The sequence below is a fragment of the Electrophorus electricus genome, chromosome 7, assembly GCF_041902795.1.
Source record: "Electrophorus electricus isolate QZ-2024a chromosome 7, ASM4190279v1, whole genome shotgun sequence".
Lineage (NCBI taxonomy): Eukaryota > Metazoa > Chordata > Actinopteri > Gymnotiformes > Gymnotidae > Electrophorus > Electrophorus electricus.
In genome coordinates this window covers 1,774,177-1,788,554 of record NC_137503.1, presented here as the reverse complement: position 1 = coordinate 1,788,554, position 14,378 = coordinate 1,774,177, and the positions used below count along the sequence as shown (strand labels likewise).

Genomic DNA, 14,378 nt, shown 5'->3' with positions numbered 1-14,378 from the left:
ACCTGGTGGATTATTTACACTTTGGGCTACTTTTGCCCTATTACAGTTTAAAGAAATTGATTAAAAACAAATAATTTCAAGATGGGATAAGTTTATATCTATATTATATCTATATATATCTATATATTTGTATAAACAAAGGCATTTCAAGGTATGTTACAAATAAAGGTATAAAAACAACAGGAAAAAAATAAAGGTTTTTAAAAAAAATAAAAATTTTAAAATTGTAAAATTTGACTTTAATAAAAATAAATAACATTTTATGTAAAGTCTATGTTTTATGGACTAGGAGATAGAAGATACATATAAAAGATGTCAGTGCAGTACTGAGAAGTAGAAAGGCTGACTGAAAGCTAAACTGAAAAAGTGTTAAAAATATCCCAGTGTCTGCTGAGCTTCAGTGACAGTGATACCCAAGAGCTGCAGAGAAACTAAACGAAGCTAAAGTGCCAACTGACAGATTAACTGATGAGCTCCCACTGATCTGATAGTCCCGCTCAGATTATATTGCTTAAGCATGTCAGATAGATATGTTGGCCCCGAAGTATCCATCAGTTTATTGATGACTAAAAGTGCTTTGAGGTAATTCTGTAACATAATGGGAGCCAAAGGACTGAACAATCAGGGTGTTCTCTTCTTATGGGTCCAGTCAGATCCTGGGCCAAGGCAGTTTGAATTATCTGAATTTGTCTTTTTAGGAAGATGAATGAGGAGACCATTAAATTTAAACTACCTGCTAGAAATGAATACATGAAGAAGATTCTTATGGCCATGTTTTAACTAGAAGTTTGGTTGGTCTTTTTGGTAAAATGCTTATTGAGTAGTAAGTCTGTATAAAGTTTTGCAAATCAAGTTTGTAATATGTTTTGATACTAAAATGACACTGACAGTGAATCAGTGGGGTCATAAAACAATTGGTGAGAAATCCAAACAAATCTGCATAGCTGTGGTAGTATTTGCATAGTATTATCTGCATAGTATTATCTGCATAGCTGTGGTATTATCTGCATAGTATTATCTGCATCGTATTGTCAACATAGTATTATCTGTATAGTATTATCTGCATAGCTGTGGTATTATCTGCATAGTATTGTCAGCATAGTATTATCTGCATCGTATTGTCAGCATAGTATTATCTGTATAGTATTATCTGCATAGCTGTGGTATTATCAGCATAGTATTATCTGCATAGCTGCGGTATTATCAGTGCATGGTCTAAATTAGACTGAAGTGCAGCAATCTTATTAAAAAATATTTGGTCCAGGTGGATATTAGTTATATGTTAGATAGATAGATAGACACATAGATGCCTCTACTGGCCATCAGTCTGAGACACTGTGACAAGCAGAGTGCCTCTTGCAATACGACACCTGTTGAGAAAGCTGATTTATTAGAGTCTATTTCTGCTGAATAAAAAAAGACTCACTCTGAGCACAGCATTACTGTGTGGTTACTACCGCACCAGTGTACGTCAGTAAAGAGCATGACGGCCTGGCAGTATGGTTTTTTAAACAATTAAAACTCATGTGCTTAATTGTATAAAAGTGTCATGAGGGTTTTTCACACTGTAGTTGAGTCAGATTATGCCACAGTGAGTGTGTGCAGGACTATAAATCGACTACTTTTTTTTTACATGGCCGACGTAAACATCTTTTTGTCAGTTTAGTTTTTTGGATGAACTGGGAACTTCACAGGGCTACTTTGTGCATGCAGACGTAGCGTATGTCAGATAGACTGTGAATTCCTGCTGGCTCAGATGTGGGTGGTCTTATCCACAGTAGACCGGTGGGACTGTGACGCTCGCTTGGAATGGAAACCTTAGACAGTGCGGCTTTCGCTGATACGACATGCCTTTGCTACCCCAGCAGTACATAATGATGCAAACTTCTTTGTTTGTCTTCTCTGACACACACATCATCCAGCCTGTTAGGCTGATAACGCTAAACATTATTTGGGATGATTGTTTAGTGAAGGATGACCTCAGATGGAATACTAATTATGCCAGATGGGTTTTCCTTTCTTGCTCGCTCTCTTTCTCCTTACTCTTCTTGCTGTCTCTAATGCAAAGTGTCCTCAGGAGAGTCAGTAGGAGAACCCAGGGTTAAGACAAAGCCCTTTCATGGCTCCAGGTGAGAAGATAATTAATCATCTTGTTCTGTTGCCTTTCTACACCTGCAGCTTAAGCATAATGAATGAAAGTTCATTCATTCATTCTTATTCTCTCTCTCTCTTTCCTGGAGCAGTGGGATTTTACACTCCTACACTTTTAGATGTGCATTTGCTCAGCTTTAATCCATTGTGGGAATATGCCTGTGTTTCTCCGTTTGATGTTTCAAAGGCTACGCTCTCTGCATCCGTACGTCTCCCGGAACTCTGCTCATTATCCCGGCGCTTTTGCACCCAAGCAGAGGCACCGTAAGATAGCACTAAACCCTCCTACCTTATGAAGAAGAAAAAAATAAGTCCACATCCAGGAATTAGAATGTGTTTGCTGAATGTTTTCCTAATTATAGACCTGGAGGTTTCAGAAAATGTGCTGGTGTCAAGGGTTCACATGGGTGGAGAATGGAAGGTGGAGGTGTTGGAAAGTGGAGGTTAACATGGAGCAAAATGCTGTGTTGCTCACTAAACGGAGTTTATGCTGTCCATTTGCTTATGCAGGCAATAATCCTTAGCTGGCAAGGCACGTTCAGTGCTCTCGTGATGTGTGTTTGCCCAGGAGTCAGGCAGCACTGAGCTGTAGGTGGCAGTCTGGCCGTTTCCAATAATGGATGTTGCTCTGGGCACTTCTGAGCCCTGGTCTCAAGGCTATGGTAACAAGTCTGTGGGTTTCTTGACCTCTGACCTTTGACTCCTGAGTTTGTCAGCAAGAAGAAAAGGTGGAAAGGCTAAAGTTTGAGCAAATTGATTTTGAATGTGTGTGTGTGTGTGTGTGTGTGTGTGTGTGTGTGTGTGTGTGTGTGTGTGTGTGTGTGAATGGTTGTGTGAAAGTGAGAGTAAGTGATAGAGAGAGAGAGAGAGAGAGAGAGAGAGTATTCTAACATTTCTGAAGCTAATGCTTTTAGCTAAGTCCACTTTTGTTTGCATTATTCTATTAGCTCTCTGCTCACAAAACTGTTAGAAATGTGATGAATTTTAATAGCACTGATAGAACATCATGTTCCCATGAGCCCTGATTACAATACGTACACCAAAGTTCTGAAACAGCATGCTAATTAATGCCTTTCCTGCCCATGAACACGCCCACTCACAGAATGAGAAGCAGCCTGGATCATCTGGCATCTGTGATGTGGAATCGTCTCCTCACCTCTCTGAGTAGCGAGTGGGGTAAAAACGTGATGTAACACAATACACATTTAAAAAGTACTGTTTTAATTCAGACTGGATTAACGGAGAAAAGGAGCATCAAATCAAAGTTTTTAACTAGCAAAACAAGTCCAATAACATCACAGTGCTTTAGTGCTCTATTAATATTCTCAGAATATATTACTGAGCACTATTGCATTAATGAGGCACGTGACTTGGTGGATAGCCTGTTTGCCTCTCAGCACTAGGGTCTTGGGTTTGAGTCTCTGTCTGGGTGGAGTCTCCATGTTCTCTGTGTGGGTTTGGGTCTCTATCTGGGTGGAGTTTCCATGTTCTTTGTGTCTATCTGGGTGGAGTTTCAATGTTCTCTGTGTGGGTTTGTGTCTCTATCTGGGTGGTGTTTCCATGTAGTCTGTGTGGGTTTGTGTATCTATTTGGGTGGAGTTTCGATGTTCTTTGTGTCTCTATATGGGTGGAGTTTCGATGTTCTCTGTGTGGGTTTGTGTCTCTATCTGGGTGGTGTTTCCATGCAGCCTGTGTGGGTTTGTGTCTCTATCTGGGTGGTGTTTCCATGTAGTCTGTGTGGGTTTGTGTCTCTATCTGGGTGGAGTTTCGATGTTCTCTGTGTGGGTTTGTGCCTCTACCTGGGTGGAGTTTCGATGTTCTCTGTGTGGGTTTGTGCCTCTGTCTGGGTGGAGTTTCGATGTTCTCTGTGTGGGTTTGTGTCTCTGTCTGGGTGGAGTTTCCATGTTGTCTTTGTGGGTTTGTGTATCAAATCTGGGTGGTGTTTCCATGTAGTCTGTGTGGGTTTGTGTATCTATTTGGGTGGAGTTTCGATGTTCTTTGTGTCTCTATATGGGTGGAGTTTCGATGTTCTCTGTGTGGGTTTGTGTCTCTATCTGGGTGGTGTTTCCATGCAGTCTGTGTGGGTTTGTGTCTCTATCTGGGTGGTGTTTCCATGTAGTCTGTGTGGGTTTGTGTCTCTATCTGGGTGGAGTTTCGATGTTCTCTGTGTGGGTTTGTGCCTCTACCTGGGTGGAGTTTCGATGTTCTCTGTGTGGGTTTGTGCCTCTGTCTGGGTGGAGTTTCGATGTTCTCTGTGTGGGTTTGTGTCTCTGTCTGGGTGGAGTTTCCATGTTGTCTTTGTGGGTTTGTGTATCAAATCTGGGTGGTGTTTCCATGTAGTCTGTGTGGGTTTGTGTATCTATTTGGGTGGAGTTTCGATGTTCTTTGTGTCTCTATATGGGTGGAGTTTCAATGTTCTCTGTGTGGGTTTGTGTCTCTATCTGGGTGGTGTTTCCATGCAGTCTGTGTGGGTTTGTGTCTCTATCTGGGTGGTGTTTCCATGCAGTCTGTGTGGGTTTGTGTCTCTATCTGGGTGGAGTTTCGATGTTCTCTGTGTGGGTTTGTGCCTCTGTCTGGGTGGAGTTTCGATGTTCTCTGTGTGGGTTTGTGTCTCTGTCTGGGTGGAGTTTCGATGTTCTCTGTGTGGGTTTGTGTCTCTGTCTGGGTGGTGTTTCCATGTTCTCTGTGGCTGTGTGGGTTTCCTCCCACAGTGGAGGTTAGCTTGATTGGATACTCAAAATTGTTGTGTGTGTGTGTGTGTGTGTGTCCAGTGATGGTTGGTGCCCTGTCCTGGTCTTCACCTCCTCCCCTTCCCCTGCTGATCCAGAGTGCTCTGTGTGCAAACTGGCTGCTGCTTCTCATCAGGTGGGTGACTGTGTCAAAAAAAAAAAAAAAAAAAAAGAGTGATATTTGTAAAGCGTCCTTGAGTTTGAGAAAGGCGCTATAGAACTGCAACTAATAATAATGACATCAGAAGGAACTTTTTTAAAGATAAATTAGAATATGTATTTTCTGGAAAGACCCGCGGAACAACACTGTGTGTGTGTGCGCGTGTGTGTCTGTATGTGAGCATGTGTATCTATCTGCAGGTCTAATTAGCTCTCGTTCAGATAGAGCCTGGGGGGAGTCACCGAACCTCCAAGGGTTGATCTTTTAATCCCAGTCCTGACCTATGAGACAGGCAGATTAACTGGAAAACAGCAGGCCAGCGGGTCACAACACACGCTAATGAGCCCAGAGTCAGAGGGAGAGAGAGAGAGAGAGAGAGAGAGGGAGAGAGAGAGAGAGAGAGAGAGAGGGGGAGAAGGAGAGGGAGAAAGAGAGAGAGAGAGGGAGAGTGGGGGAGAGAGAGAGAGAGAGAGAGAGGGAGAGTGGGAGAGAGAGAGAGAGAGAGAGAGAGCGGGAGAGTGGGGGAGAGAGAGGGAGAGAGAGAGAGAGAGAGAGGGAGAGTGGGGGAGAGAGAGAGAGGGAGAGGGGGGGAGAGAGAGAGAGGGAGGGGGGGGGAGAAGGAGCGGGAGAGAGAGAGAGGGATAATAGAGAGCTCACACAGCAGCGCTAAAAGTTGCCTAAAGCTTGCTGAGTGCCTTGTTCTGCCCCTGCGCTCTTCCTGAAGGATGATGTCACACGCTCTGAGGCTCCAGGGAGTCCAGGAAAGGGTCACGTTCGGCTGCCGGTGTCCCCTCCATCATGGCGACTCTGCTCTCTCTGCCAGAGGCAGATTAAGGGGGTGGGACCCGCTACTCCCACCATGACTGGTGCACGGCTGTAATCGCTTCCACAGACTGCTCCAGTCCAGTTCGTTTTTGCTCTGATCGGTTATGCGGGAGAGCCGGGACGTGTGCTGATTGGCTGGTGGGAGGATTAGAACACTTGCACTCTGGACTGAGGAGGCAGGACGGTGAATAAAAACATTAACCAAAACTTACAGGATATACTGCTGCTGTAATGTTAAACTATAACCCAACAATCTGTTCAAGTTCATCATGCTTGAGTGATGATCTTCTATATTCCATAATCACTACATTTGGACCAAGTTGATATTGATGCAAATACTGAGTTTGTGGCCTAATCTAAACTCTGTGTCTAAGAGAACATGAAACGAAATGTACAAATGACAAGGCATGTTTCATTTCTTGCTAGGAGGGTCTTGGGAGATGAAGCTGAAGCTGTGTCTTCTGGTAGTCGGGTGGGAGCTAGGGATAGTGTGTCGCAGCTAATTCACTCTAATTAATTAATTAGGATGTTTAATTAATTGATTTATTAGGACTCAATTGATTAATTAGGACGCAATCCCACTGAGAACCTGAGAATCCTCAAAAAGAGGGTGGACAAACAAAAGCACAGAAACTGTGATCAACTACAAGCACTGATTAGGCAAGAATGAGTTGCCATCAGTTAAGATTTTGCCCAGAAGCTGCTATCCAGCTGATTCTCCACTGCACTTTTCTTGTTTGCTGAAATCTCACTCATATGTCTAAGAAAACAGTCTGTGGTTGTGTCAGAATGCCAACTTACATGCAGAAACAAATGTGACCCAATTTAAAAGAAATGGTATAAATATTAATAAGTATTAAAATATATATGGAAATCCTTTTTAATACTGAACCTGTGAAGAAGTAATAATTCTGGAAACAAACATTAACAAGTGCAGTGCTCGGGTTGGAGGCATGCTACAACAGATGATACCGTAGCAGGAGGTATATTGACTTTTTAAACATTGTTTTACTTGTTTGAGGTGAGTGAGTTTTCACTTACACCAGACCAGTCCTGGATGTCTCTCCTGGATGTCTGTCCTGGAGGTCTCTACTGGATGTCTCTCCTGGATGTCTGCCCTGGAGGTCTCTCCTGGATGTCTGCCTTGGAGGTCTGCCCTGGAGGTCTCTCCTGGATGTCTGACCTGGAGGTCTCTCCTGGATGTCTGTCCTGGATGTCCACCCCGGATGTCTGCCCTGGAGGTCTGCCCTGGAGGTCTCTTCTGGTTAGGAATGATCTAAACAGCACTGAGGCAACACTGATTTACAAAGCTCTTGATATTGAATTAATGCATAATACACTTATGTGACACAAGCAAATAGTAGCATCAACAATGTGGGAGGGGCATCAACACTGGGGGAGGAGCATCAATAATATGGGAGGAGCATCAACAATGTGGGAGGAGCATCAACACTGGGGAGGGGCATCAATAATATGGGAGGAGCATCAACAATGTGGGAGGAGCATCAACACTGGGGGAGGAGCATCAATAATATGGGAGGAGCATCAACACTGGGGGAGGAGCGTCAACACTGTATGCGCCCTAGTTTAGGGTTAGGGTTAGAATTTCCTAGAATTGTTGTTAGCTCGAACAAGAATTTAGAATTAATAAAAGCAACTGGGTGATAAATCATGGCAGGACTTTTATTTTTTGAAACTACCTTTATATATGTATATTATAGACTGTAGAGATTTTACTGTATTTATATATATTTATATTCCGTTGTCGCATTGAAAGTGTCCTGCACTAACAGGTGCATGGGTTTCCAGGTGATTGTGTTTTCTGCTGTCCTGTGCTTGTCACAGAACGCTTGCCTCTTGCAACCATGTGGTTTGGCCTGCCACGTGCAGTGGGAGGGTTGTTTGTAACCACACTTGCACACACCTGCCCCTTGTTTGCCTAAATGTATATAAACCCATGTCAATGTGTGCAGAGTGTTGGTCATTGTTGATGTAACGTGTTAATGCGGTTGTAGCGTGCTGATGTTAAATGTTATTCTCATCATTGTTAGATGTATCCATGCTTATTATGTTTAATGTTAACCGTTTCATGTTCATCTTCCTTGTTTCTAATACGTGTGAGTGCCGTTGTCTTAATGTGTTAATGAATGTTCGTCCACGTCGCTGGAGCCTGTGCGTCCTGCCCCTCGCGCTTTGGCACTCGGGCCACACGCGTTACAGAATGACCAACCACCACAGGATGCCAGCTCCCGCGGCAAAAAATGGACTTCCTAGCGGGAGGTGCGTAAACACCCCCGCACTGCTGCCTGGATCCCAGGACTGCTACCGCTGTCAGTGTGCACTCCAGAAGTGGAGGGGAACACCCCCAGGAATTTCTTGGGGGGGGGCGCCCAGGGCTATCGAGCCCGGGCCGAGAAGGACCGATGTGCCCCACAACGATCAGACAGAGGGCGGTTGGGTGGAGCCATCGGGATCTCCGGAGGGTAGAGCTGAAGCCAGAGTACCTTCCCTTCACCGGACTCGCCAGTGAGATTAGAGGGTTCTGCCTCTGGGATGCTCCTAGAGCAGCAGGCGAGAGGAGGACTGCTGGGGAGGGTAGCACGTCTGGAACCGAGGCGGACGTGCCCCCCGCGTGTCTGTCGAGGCGCCTGTGCGGGCGGCAGGCGCCGCGTCACTGCACCTTATATGTCTGTATGTGGGCGCTGTTGTTTGTTTGTTTGTTGTTTGTGCCTTTATGTCTACAGGTGCAACGTCTTTGGGAGCGTTCCGGACTGCCCTGAGAGAGGCAGGGAAGCTGCTTTCCTCCCTCTTGCCGCGAGGTCTCCCTTGCTGGTGGCACCTGCCCGCCTGGTACCGGGTGGGCACCAGGCATGGCCGTGCTGTGTTTGTGTTATGTGTACACAGCGCCCTGAGGTTCGCGTTCTATGGAAGGACGCGTCGGGAGCTGTGCCCCTTGGGAGGCGGTTCTGTCACGGAACGCGAACCTCTTGCAACCATGTGGTTTGGCCCGCCACGTGTAGTGGGAGTGTTGTAACGTGTTAATGTGGATGTAGTGTGTTGATGTTAATGGTAATGTTAAATGTTATTCTCGTCATTGTTAGATGTATTCGTGCTTTTCATGTTTGTGTAATGTTAACCGTTTCATGTCCATGTTCCTCAGTGGTAATACGTGTGAGTGCCGTTGTCTTAATGTGTTAATAAATGTTCGTTCACGTCGCTGCAGCCTGTGCGTCCTGCCCCTCACCCTTCCGCACTTGGGCCACACGTGTTACAGTGCTTTGGGCTGTCCTGTCCTTTATGGCTGTCCTGTCCTTTATGGCTGTCCTGTTCTTTATGGCTGTCCTGTCCTTTGGGGCTGTCCTGTTCTTTATGGCTGTCCTGTCCTTTATGGCTGTCCTGTTCTTTATGGCTGTCCTGTTCTTTGGGGCTGTCCTGTCCTTTATGGCTGTCCTGTCCTTTGGGGCTGTTCTATTCTTTGGGGCTGTCCTGCTCCTTCACCCTGTGCCCCTGGTGCTTTCTCCCGTTGTGAGGTCGGCTTCTGACTCCTGGAGATAATTAGCAGCCAGCAGCACCAGGATGTCTGATTGGCTCTGTTGGGACATCACACTTGTTGATATGTGATGGAAATGTGGAGGTGAAGCTAATGATCAAGAGTCTTACATAACAATCCCACTTCAAGAGAAGATGATGAATCTGTTTGTCTGTCCACAGGTCACCAGTATTGTTTGTGGTTTCTTGTTTATATGATTCTGCAGGTAATTCTAATCTCTCCAAATGTTTATTTTACTTTCTGAATCATTTCACTGGAAAATAGCAAAAAGGTGTAGGCTGGAGTGTGTGCTAGACACGCACGCACGCACGCACGCTAACCCAAGGTTCACTGGTTTTGTCTGAATACTTTCCTTGTTTCTTTTCTTTTGGTCTTGAATTTGTTTGCTAGCAATTCTCTTACTACATATATCACCAATCCTGACAGTTTCCACAGGGTCATACTCCAGGGCTCAGGCTGCATCTAAAAAAAAAACAAACCCTAAACATCTGTTGCCTCTTCGAGAAATCTGGAACATAAGCTAGGTGGGGAATCGCCATTGCCACATGTGAGACAGATGGTGCTGATATGCAGGTAAATGTGTCGTTATGCTGGTAGATGTAATTCAGCAACAATATGCAGGTAACTGTGACTCAGCGTCGTTGATATGCAGGTAACTGTGACTCACTGCCATTACGCAGGTAACTGGCTGAGCGTTGATATGCAGATAACTGTGACAGCGATGACATGCAGGTAACTGTGACTCAGCATCGTTACGTAGGTAACTGTGATTGAGCAAAAGGTGCTGTGTCATATTGAGGCAGCTTTGGTGTAGCACTATCCAGACGTGTCATCACATCAGGGCTTTAGTGCAGGTGTCCTGGGCAAAGATCCTGGGAACGATGTGTGGTGTCCATACTCCCAGCTCATCAGCTAATTATCATAAGCCTTTCATGATTGTGTGTGTCTGTGCCAGGAAAACCAATTATAAAATGGAAAATTCAGAGCTCCGATAGGCAGTGTGTCCCCATTGCCGGAGTTCATAACATTCTGCTTCACCATCTACCCAGAGGAAACAACTTGCGCATCATCGTCAATGCTGAGATGCGTTTCCTCTCCTGGCTGGAGCCCCCAGCAGGGAGGGACGGATCTCTTAGTGAGCTCGTCTTGAGAGCAGGTGACGGAGCCATTCGTTGAGGGAGATTTACCTCGCTTCATGTCTTCAAAGGTCTATCACGGTGAGCTCTGTGATAGCTCCGTGCTCATCTTTCTTTTATGAAGGCTGCGAGAGGACCAGCATAATTCAGAGGGTGTGGGGAGAAGCTGACATTTATTGTTGATGGGTATGAAGGTGAGGGAGAGAATTCCCACTCAAATGTCTATGAGAGGGCTCACCATCACAGAAATCGAAGGGTTACATTGGAGGGTCCTATCTGAAGTAAATTATTGTTCGGGACTGAATAAAATAGTTTCTGAATCTGAGTTGCAAAACTTCTTTTCTTAACTTGTAACAAAGGTTTGGAATGTACCTGAACACTCATTTGTGTAAGAATTCTTTCGCTCTGTATCTGTCCCTGAAAGTTTGCATTTAAGTCTCTGCTAAAGTCATAATATATCAAGGTCACATAAAAGCAAGGCGACACATTAAATATCTGCTAATGTACTCATTTGAATAATTCATGCCGTTTGACGAAGGGTTGCCGTTCATGGGTTTCGCCTGTAACCAGTCCCCTCGTCTGGAGATGGGAAACTGTGGCAGATGGTTCCCAGGACAACGCTCTGTTGAAATTACACAGACAAATCACCAGAACTAATGAACAGTGCCGTGCTTGCTTGTGTGTGTGTGTGTGTGTGTGTGTGTGTGTGTATGTGTGTGTGTGTGTGTGTGTAGGGGGGGGGCACCTTTCACAGTGCCCCATACTGCTCAGTTCTGTTTGAAAGGACACCAGGGGCAGTGTGTGTGGGGTAAAGCGTACGTCTAACCTGCCTGCTCTACCGTGAGGTGCTGATGTGTTTAATTTGCCTTAACGATAGCCCTTCAGGGAACCCACCCCCATCCGGCTGGGTGCGAATGAGGATCGTGGGAGAATTGCAACTCCCATGATGTGAGTGTAAGCTGCTTTTGTAACAGTGGCTATGTTTACATACCACCTGATAACCCGTTAATAATCTAGGCCTTGCGTCCCCAAAGCATCGTAAAAGAAAAATAACTTTTAAGTGGTAGAGCGAGGATTACACTGAATGCTCTTTCTCTTTTAAAATGCTCTTAACGCGAAGATTACGGGAAATGGTGCCCTGACTAATAGCTCAATCAGAGCAGAATACATCAATCCTAACGCCTCGATCAGAATAGATTACTCCGATCAAAACCATTCCGATTACATTTTTTGTCCAATTGCACTGGGTAGACCTGTAAATAACCCATTAAATAGAAGAACAGCCATGTAAACGCTACTGTCCCATTACAGACCTAATCGGACACTTTGACAGCGTACTGTGTATGTGCATTTGCATCCTAAGGGACGTGTTTAATTATCAGGACAGCAGGTACTACAAACTGGTCTTCAGAGGAGATAAAGTTCATGCCTCAAACTTTAGGAGACTTTAGAGTTACGGCAGACCCAGTGAAATACCCAGGGATGGGCGACTCTGAGACCCACGAGAATGTGCTGTTCAGAGAAGAACATGAGAAAATGAACAACTGCAGAGCAAACTGAAATACGACATGTCTCGCAACGTTGCAGGACATGGCGTGAAGCCCTCGCCCGTTCTTTATTAAGTACATGTGAGGTACATTTTCCTGGGTCTGCCATAACGCCAAAGTAACTACAATCACAAGCACACTCAGGTAACAATGCAGTTCATCTTGGACTGGACTCGTGGAAACTCGTTGTCATGGTAACCATCATCGGAATGTTGAGTAAAGAGTGCACATAATCTTCTAGGTCTTAATCTGTAATTGAAATGAATTCAGTCAGGTTGACAATTAGCTTTGCCTGTAAACCTAGTCAAGTGGGTTAGGGTAAATGGGTTTTGGTGGGTAAAGTTTGGAGTTTTATTCCAGGTTACACTGTGTTAGGATTTATGGGGCCAGTGTGGGTTGTGCTTTGTGTCTGTGAATTTTGTTGTGTTGGGATACTTTGTATGCTAGTAAAATTAATAGTCTGGCACTTATACATCAAAGAACTTTGTGCTAGGGTTGATACCACTGGTTTGCCTTGTGCCAGCCTGTGTTAAATTTGTGTATATAGTCTCCTTGGATGAATTGCATTTGTTCTGTGTTGTACTGAAGTGTGTCATGTTTGTATTACGTTGTATTACTTCTTGTTTTTGTGTTATGGTAGTGTGTGATGAGTTTCTGTTTGTGTTATTATACTACTGGAATGGCCTATTTGTGTTCAAATTTAGGGTGACATACACAGATATGTAACATCTCCCTCTACCGACTCCTCTTGGGAAATATGATTTATATGGGGAGGAAATGATGCCTGTTTTAGGAAATTACAAACCCCAGCGAGTTGGGGAGGTTGATTGGTCACACATAACACCTTACAGTAGCACATCTACACACATATTGCATACAGATTCTTATATGGCCTTCCAAACACAAAGCCTAATAGTGTTGAGCTTATAAAGGTATCTTAGATTTAGCCTTAAAGTTAAAAGAATTAAATTTGATTTTATCTTGATCAGTGGCAGTGGGTTGAAAGTTGAAAAGGCACTAGAGTTGTTCTGTGTTTGCGTTGTTCTAAAGTATGTATTTTTCATGTTTTTGTGGAGTTGGAGTGTGTAGTGTTTGTGTTTGTTGTGCTGGAATGTGTAGCGATTGTGTTGCCTTGTAGTGCATAGTGTTCATGTTTGTATGGCACTGGGGTGTGTAGTGTGGTGCTGGAGTGTGTACAGTAATGTTTGTGTTGCATTATAGTGTTTGTGTTTGTGTGGTGCTGGAGTGTGTACAGTAATGTTTGTGTTGCATTATAGTGTTTGTGTTTGTGTGGTGCTGGAGTGTGTACAGTAGTGTTTGTGTTGCATTATAGTGTTTGTGTTTGTGCGGTGCTGGATTGTGCAGTGTTTGCATTGTTCCAGTTTTTAGCTCTGATGAGTGAAGCTGGTGTTTGTCTGACTCAAGCCAGAACAGCTGGTGTTTCTCAGAAGCCGAGCTGCTCACCACAACACACTGACCTGGGGAAGGATTTTGCACGATGATGCGCCGAGAGAGTGGTCTGGAAATTATAATTCTGCTCTTGTTCAGTGTCAGCCCCGTGATAGCCCCAACCACCCACTCATTTTCCTGTCAGAGGTTATTGCTAATCTGCTGTAAATATTTCGGCACTTTAGTGTGTGAATGAATTGGTGTAATTAAAGCTAATACATAAGTGTGTAAGAAAATTGTTTAAATGAAGAATTATGGATCACTTGAGTCAAAAAGGTAAAAGAGCATCTGGCTAACAGCTAAGCGCATCTAAATGAGAAATCAATCAGTTCTGTCATATGAGATAAGGGTGCAACTATAGGGCGAAAGAAAGAGCGAGAGGATGGAAGAGTGAGAGAGGGGGAGGCCAGGATAAGCAATCCATCCCCTTTACTGCCTGTTCCTGATTTACTGACATTGCAGCCCTGTAACTCCGCCCATCCTGCCTGCTTTCATCACTCTACGGGTGCCTGTCATTCAGTCCTGTAACCCCGCCCATCCTGCCTGCTTTCATCACTCTACGGGTGCCTGTCATTCAGTCCTGTAACTCCGCCCATCCTGCCTGCTTTCATCACTCTACGGGTGCCTGTCATTCAGTCCTGTTACTCCACCCATCCTGCCTGCTTTCATCACTCTACGGGTGCCTGTCATTCAGTCCTGTAACTCCGCCCATCCTGCCTGCTTTCATCACTCTACGGGTGCCTGTCATTCAGTCCTGTAACTCCACCCATCCTGCCTGCTTTCATCACTCTACGGGTGCCTGTCATTCAGTCCTGTAACTCCGCCCATCCT

General features: G+C 44.7%; 1 long non-coding RNA gene across 1 annotated transcript; it reads left to right on the top strand.

Moving 5' to 3' along the window:
- Nucleotides 1–1,924: 1,924 nt before the first annotated feature.
- Nucleotides 1,925–6,698, top strand: LOC145658789 (uncharacterized). Its single transcript, XR_014124662.1, has 4 exons — nucleotides 1,925–2,129; nucleotides 3,254–3,327; nucleotides 4,923–5,016; nucleotides 5,765–6,698. It is a non-coding gene; the product is annotated as an uncharacterized LOC145658789 (long non-coding RNA).
- The last annotated feature ends 7,680 nt before the right edge of the window (nucleotides 6,699–14,378 follow it).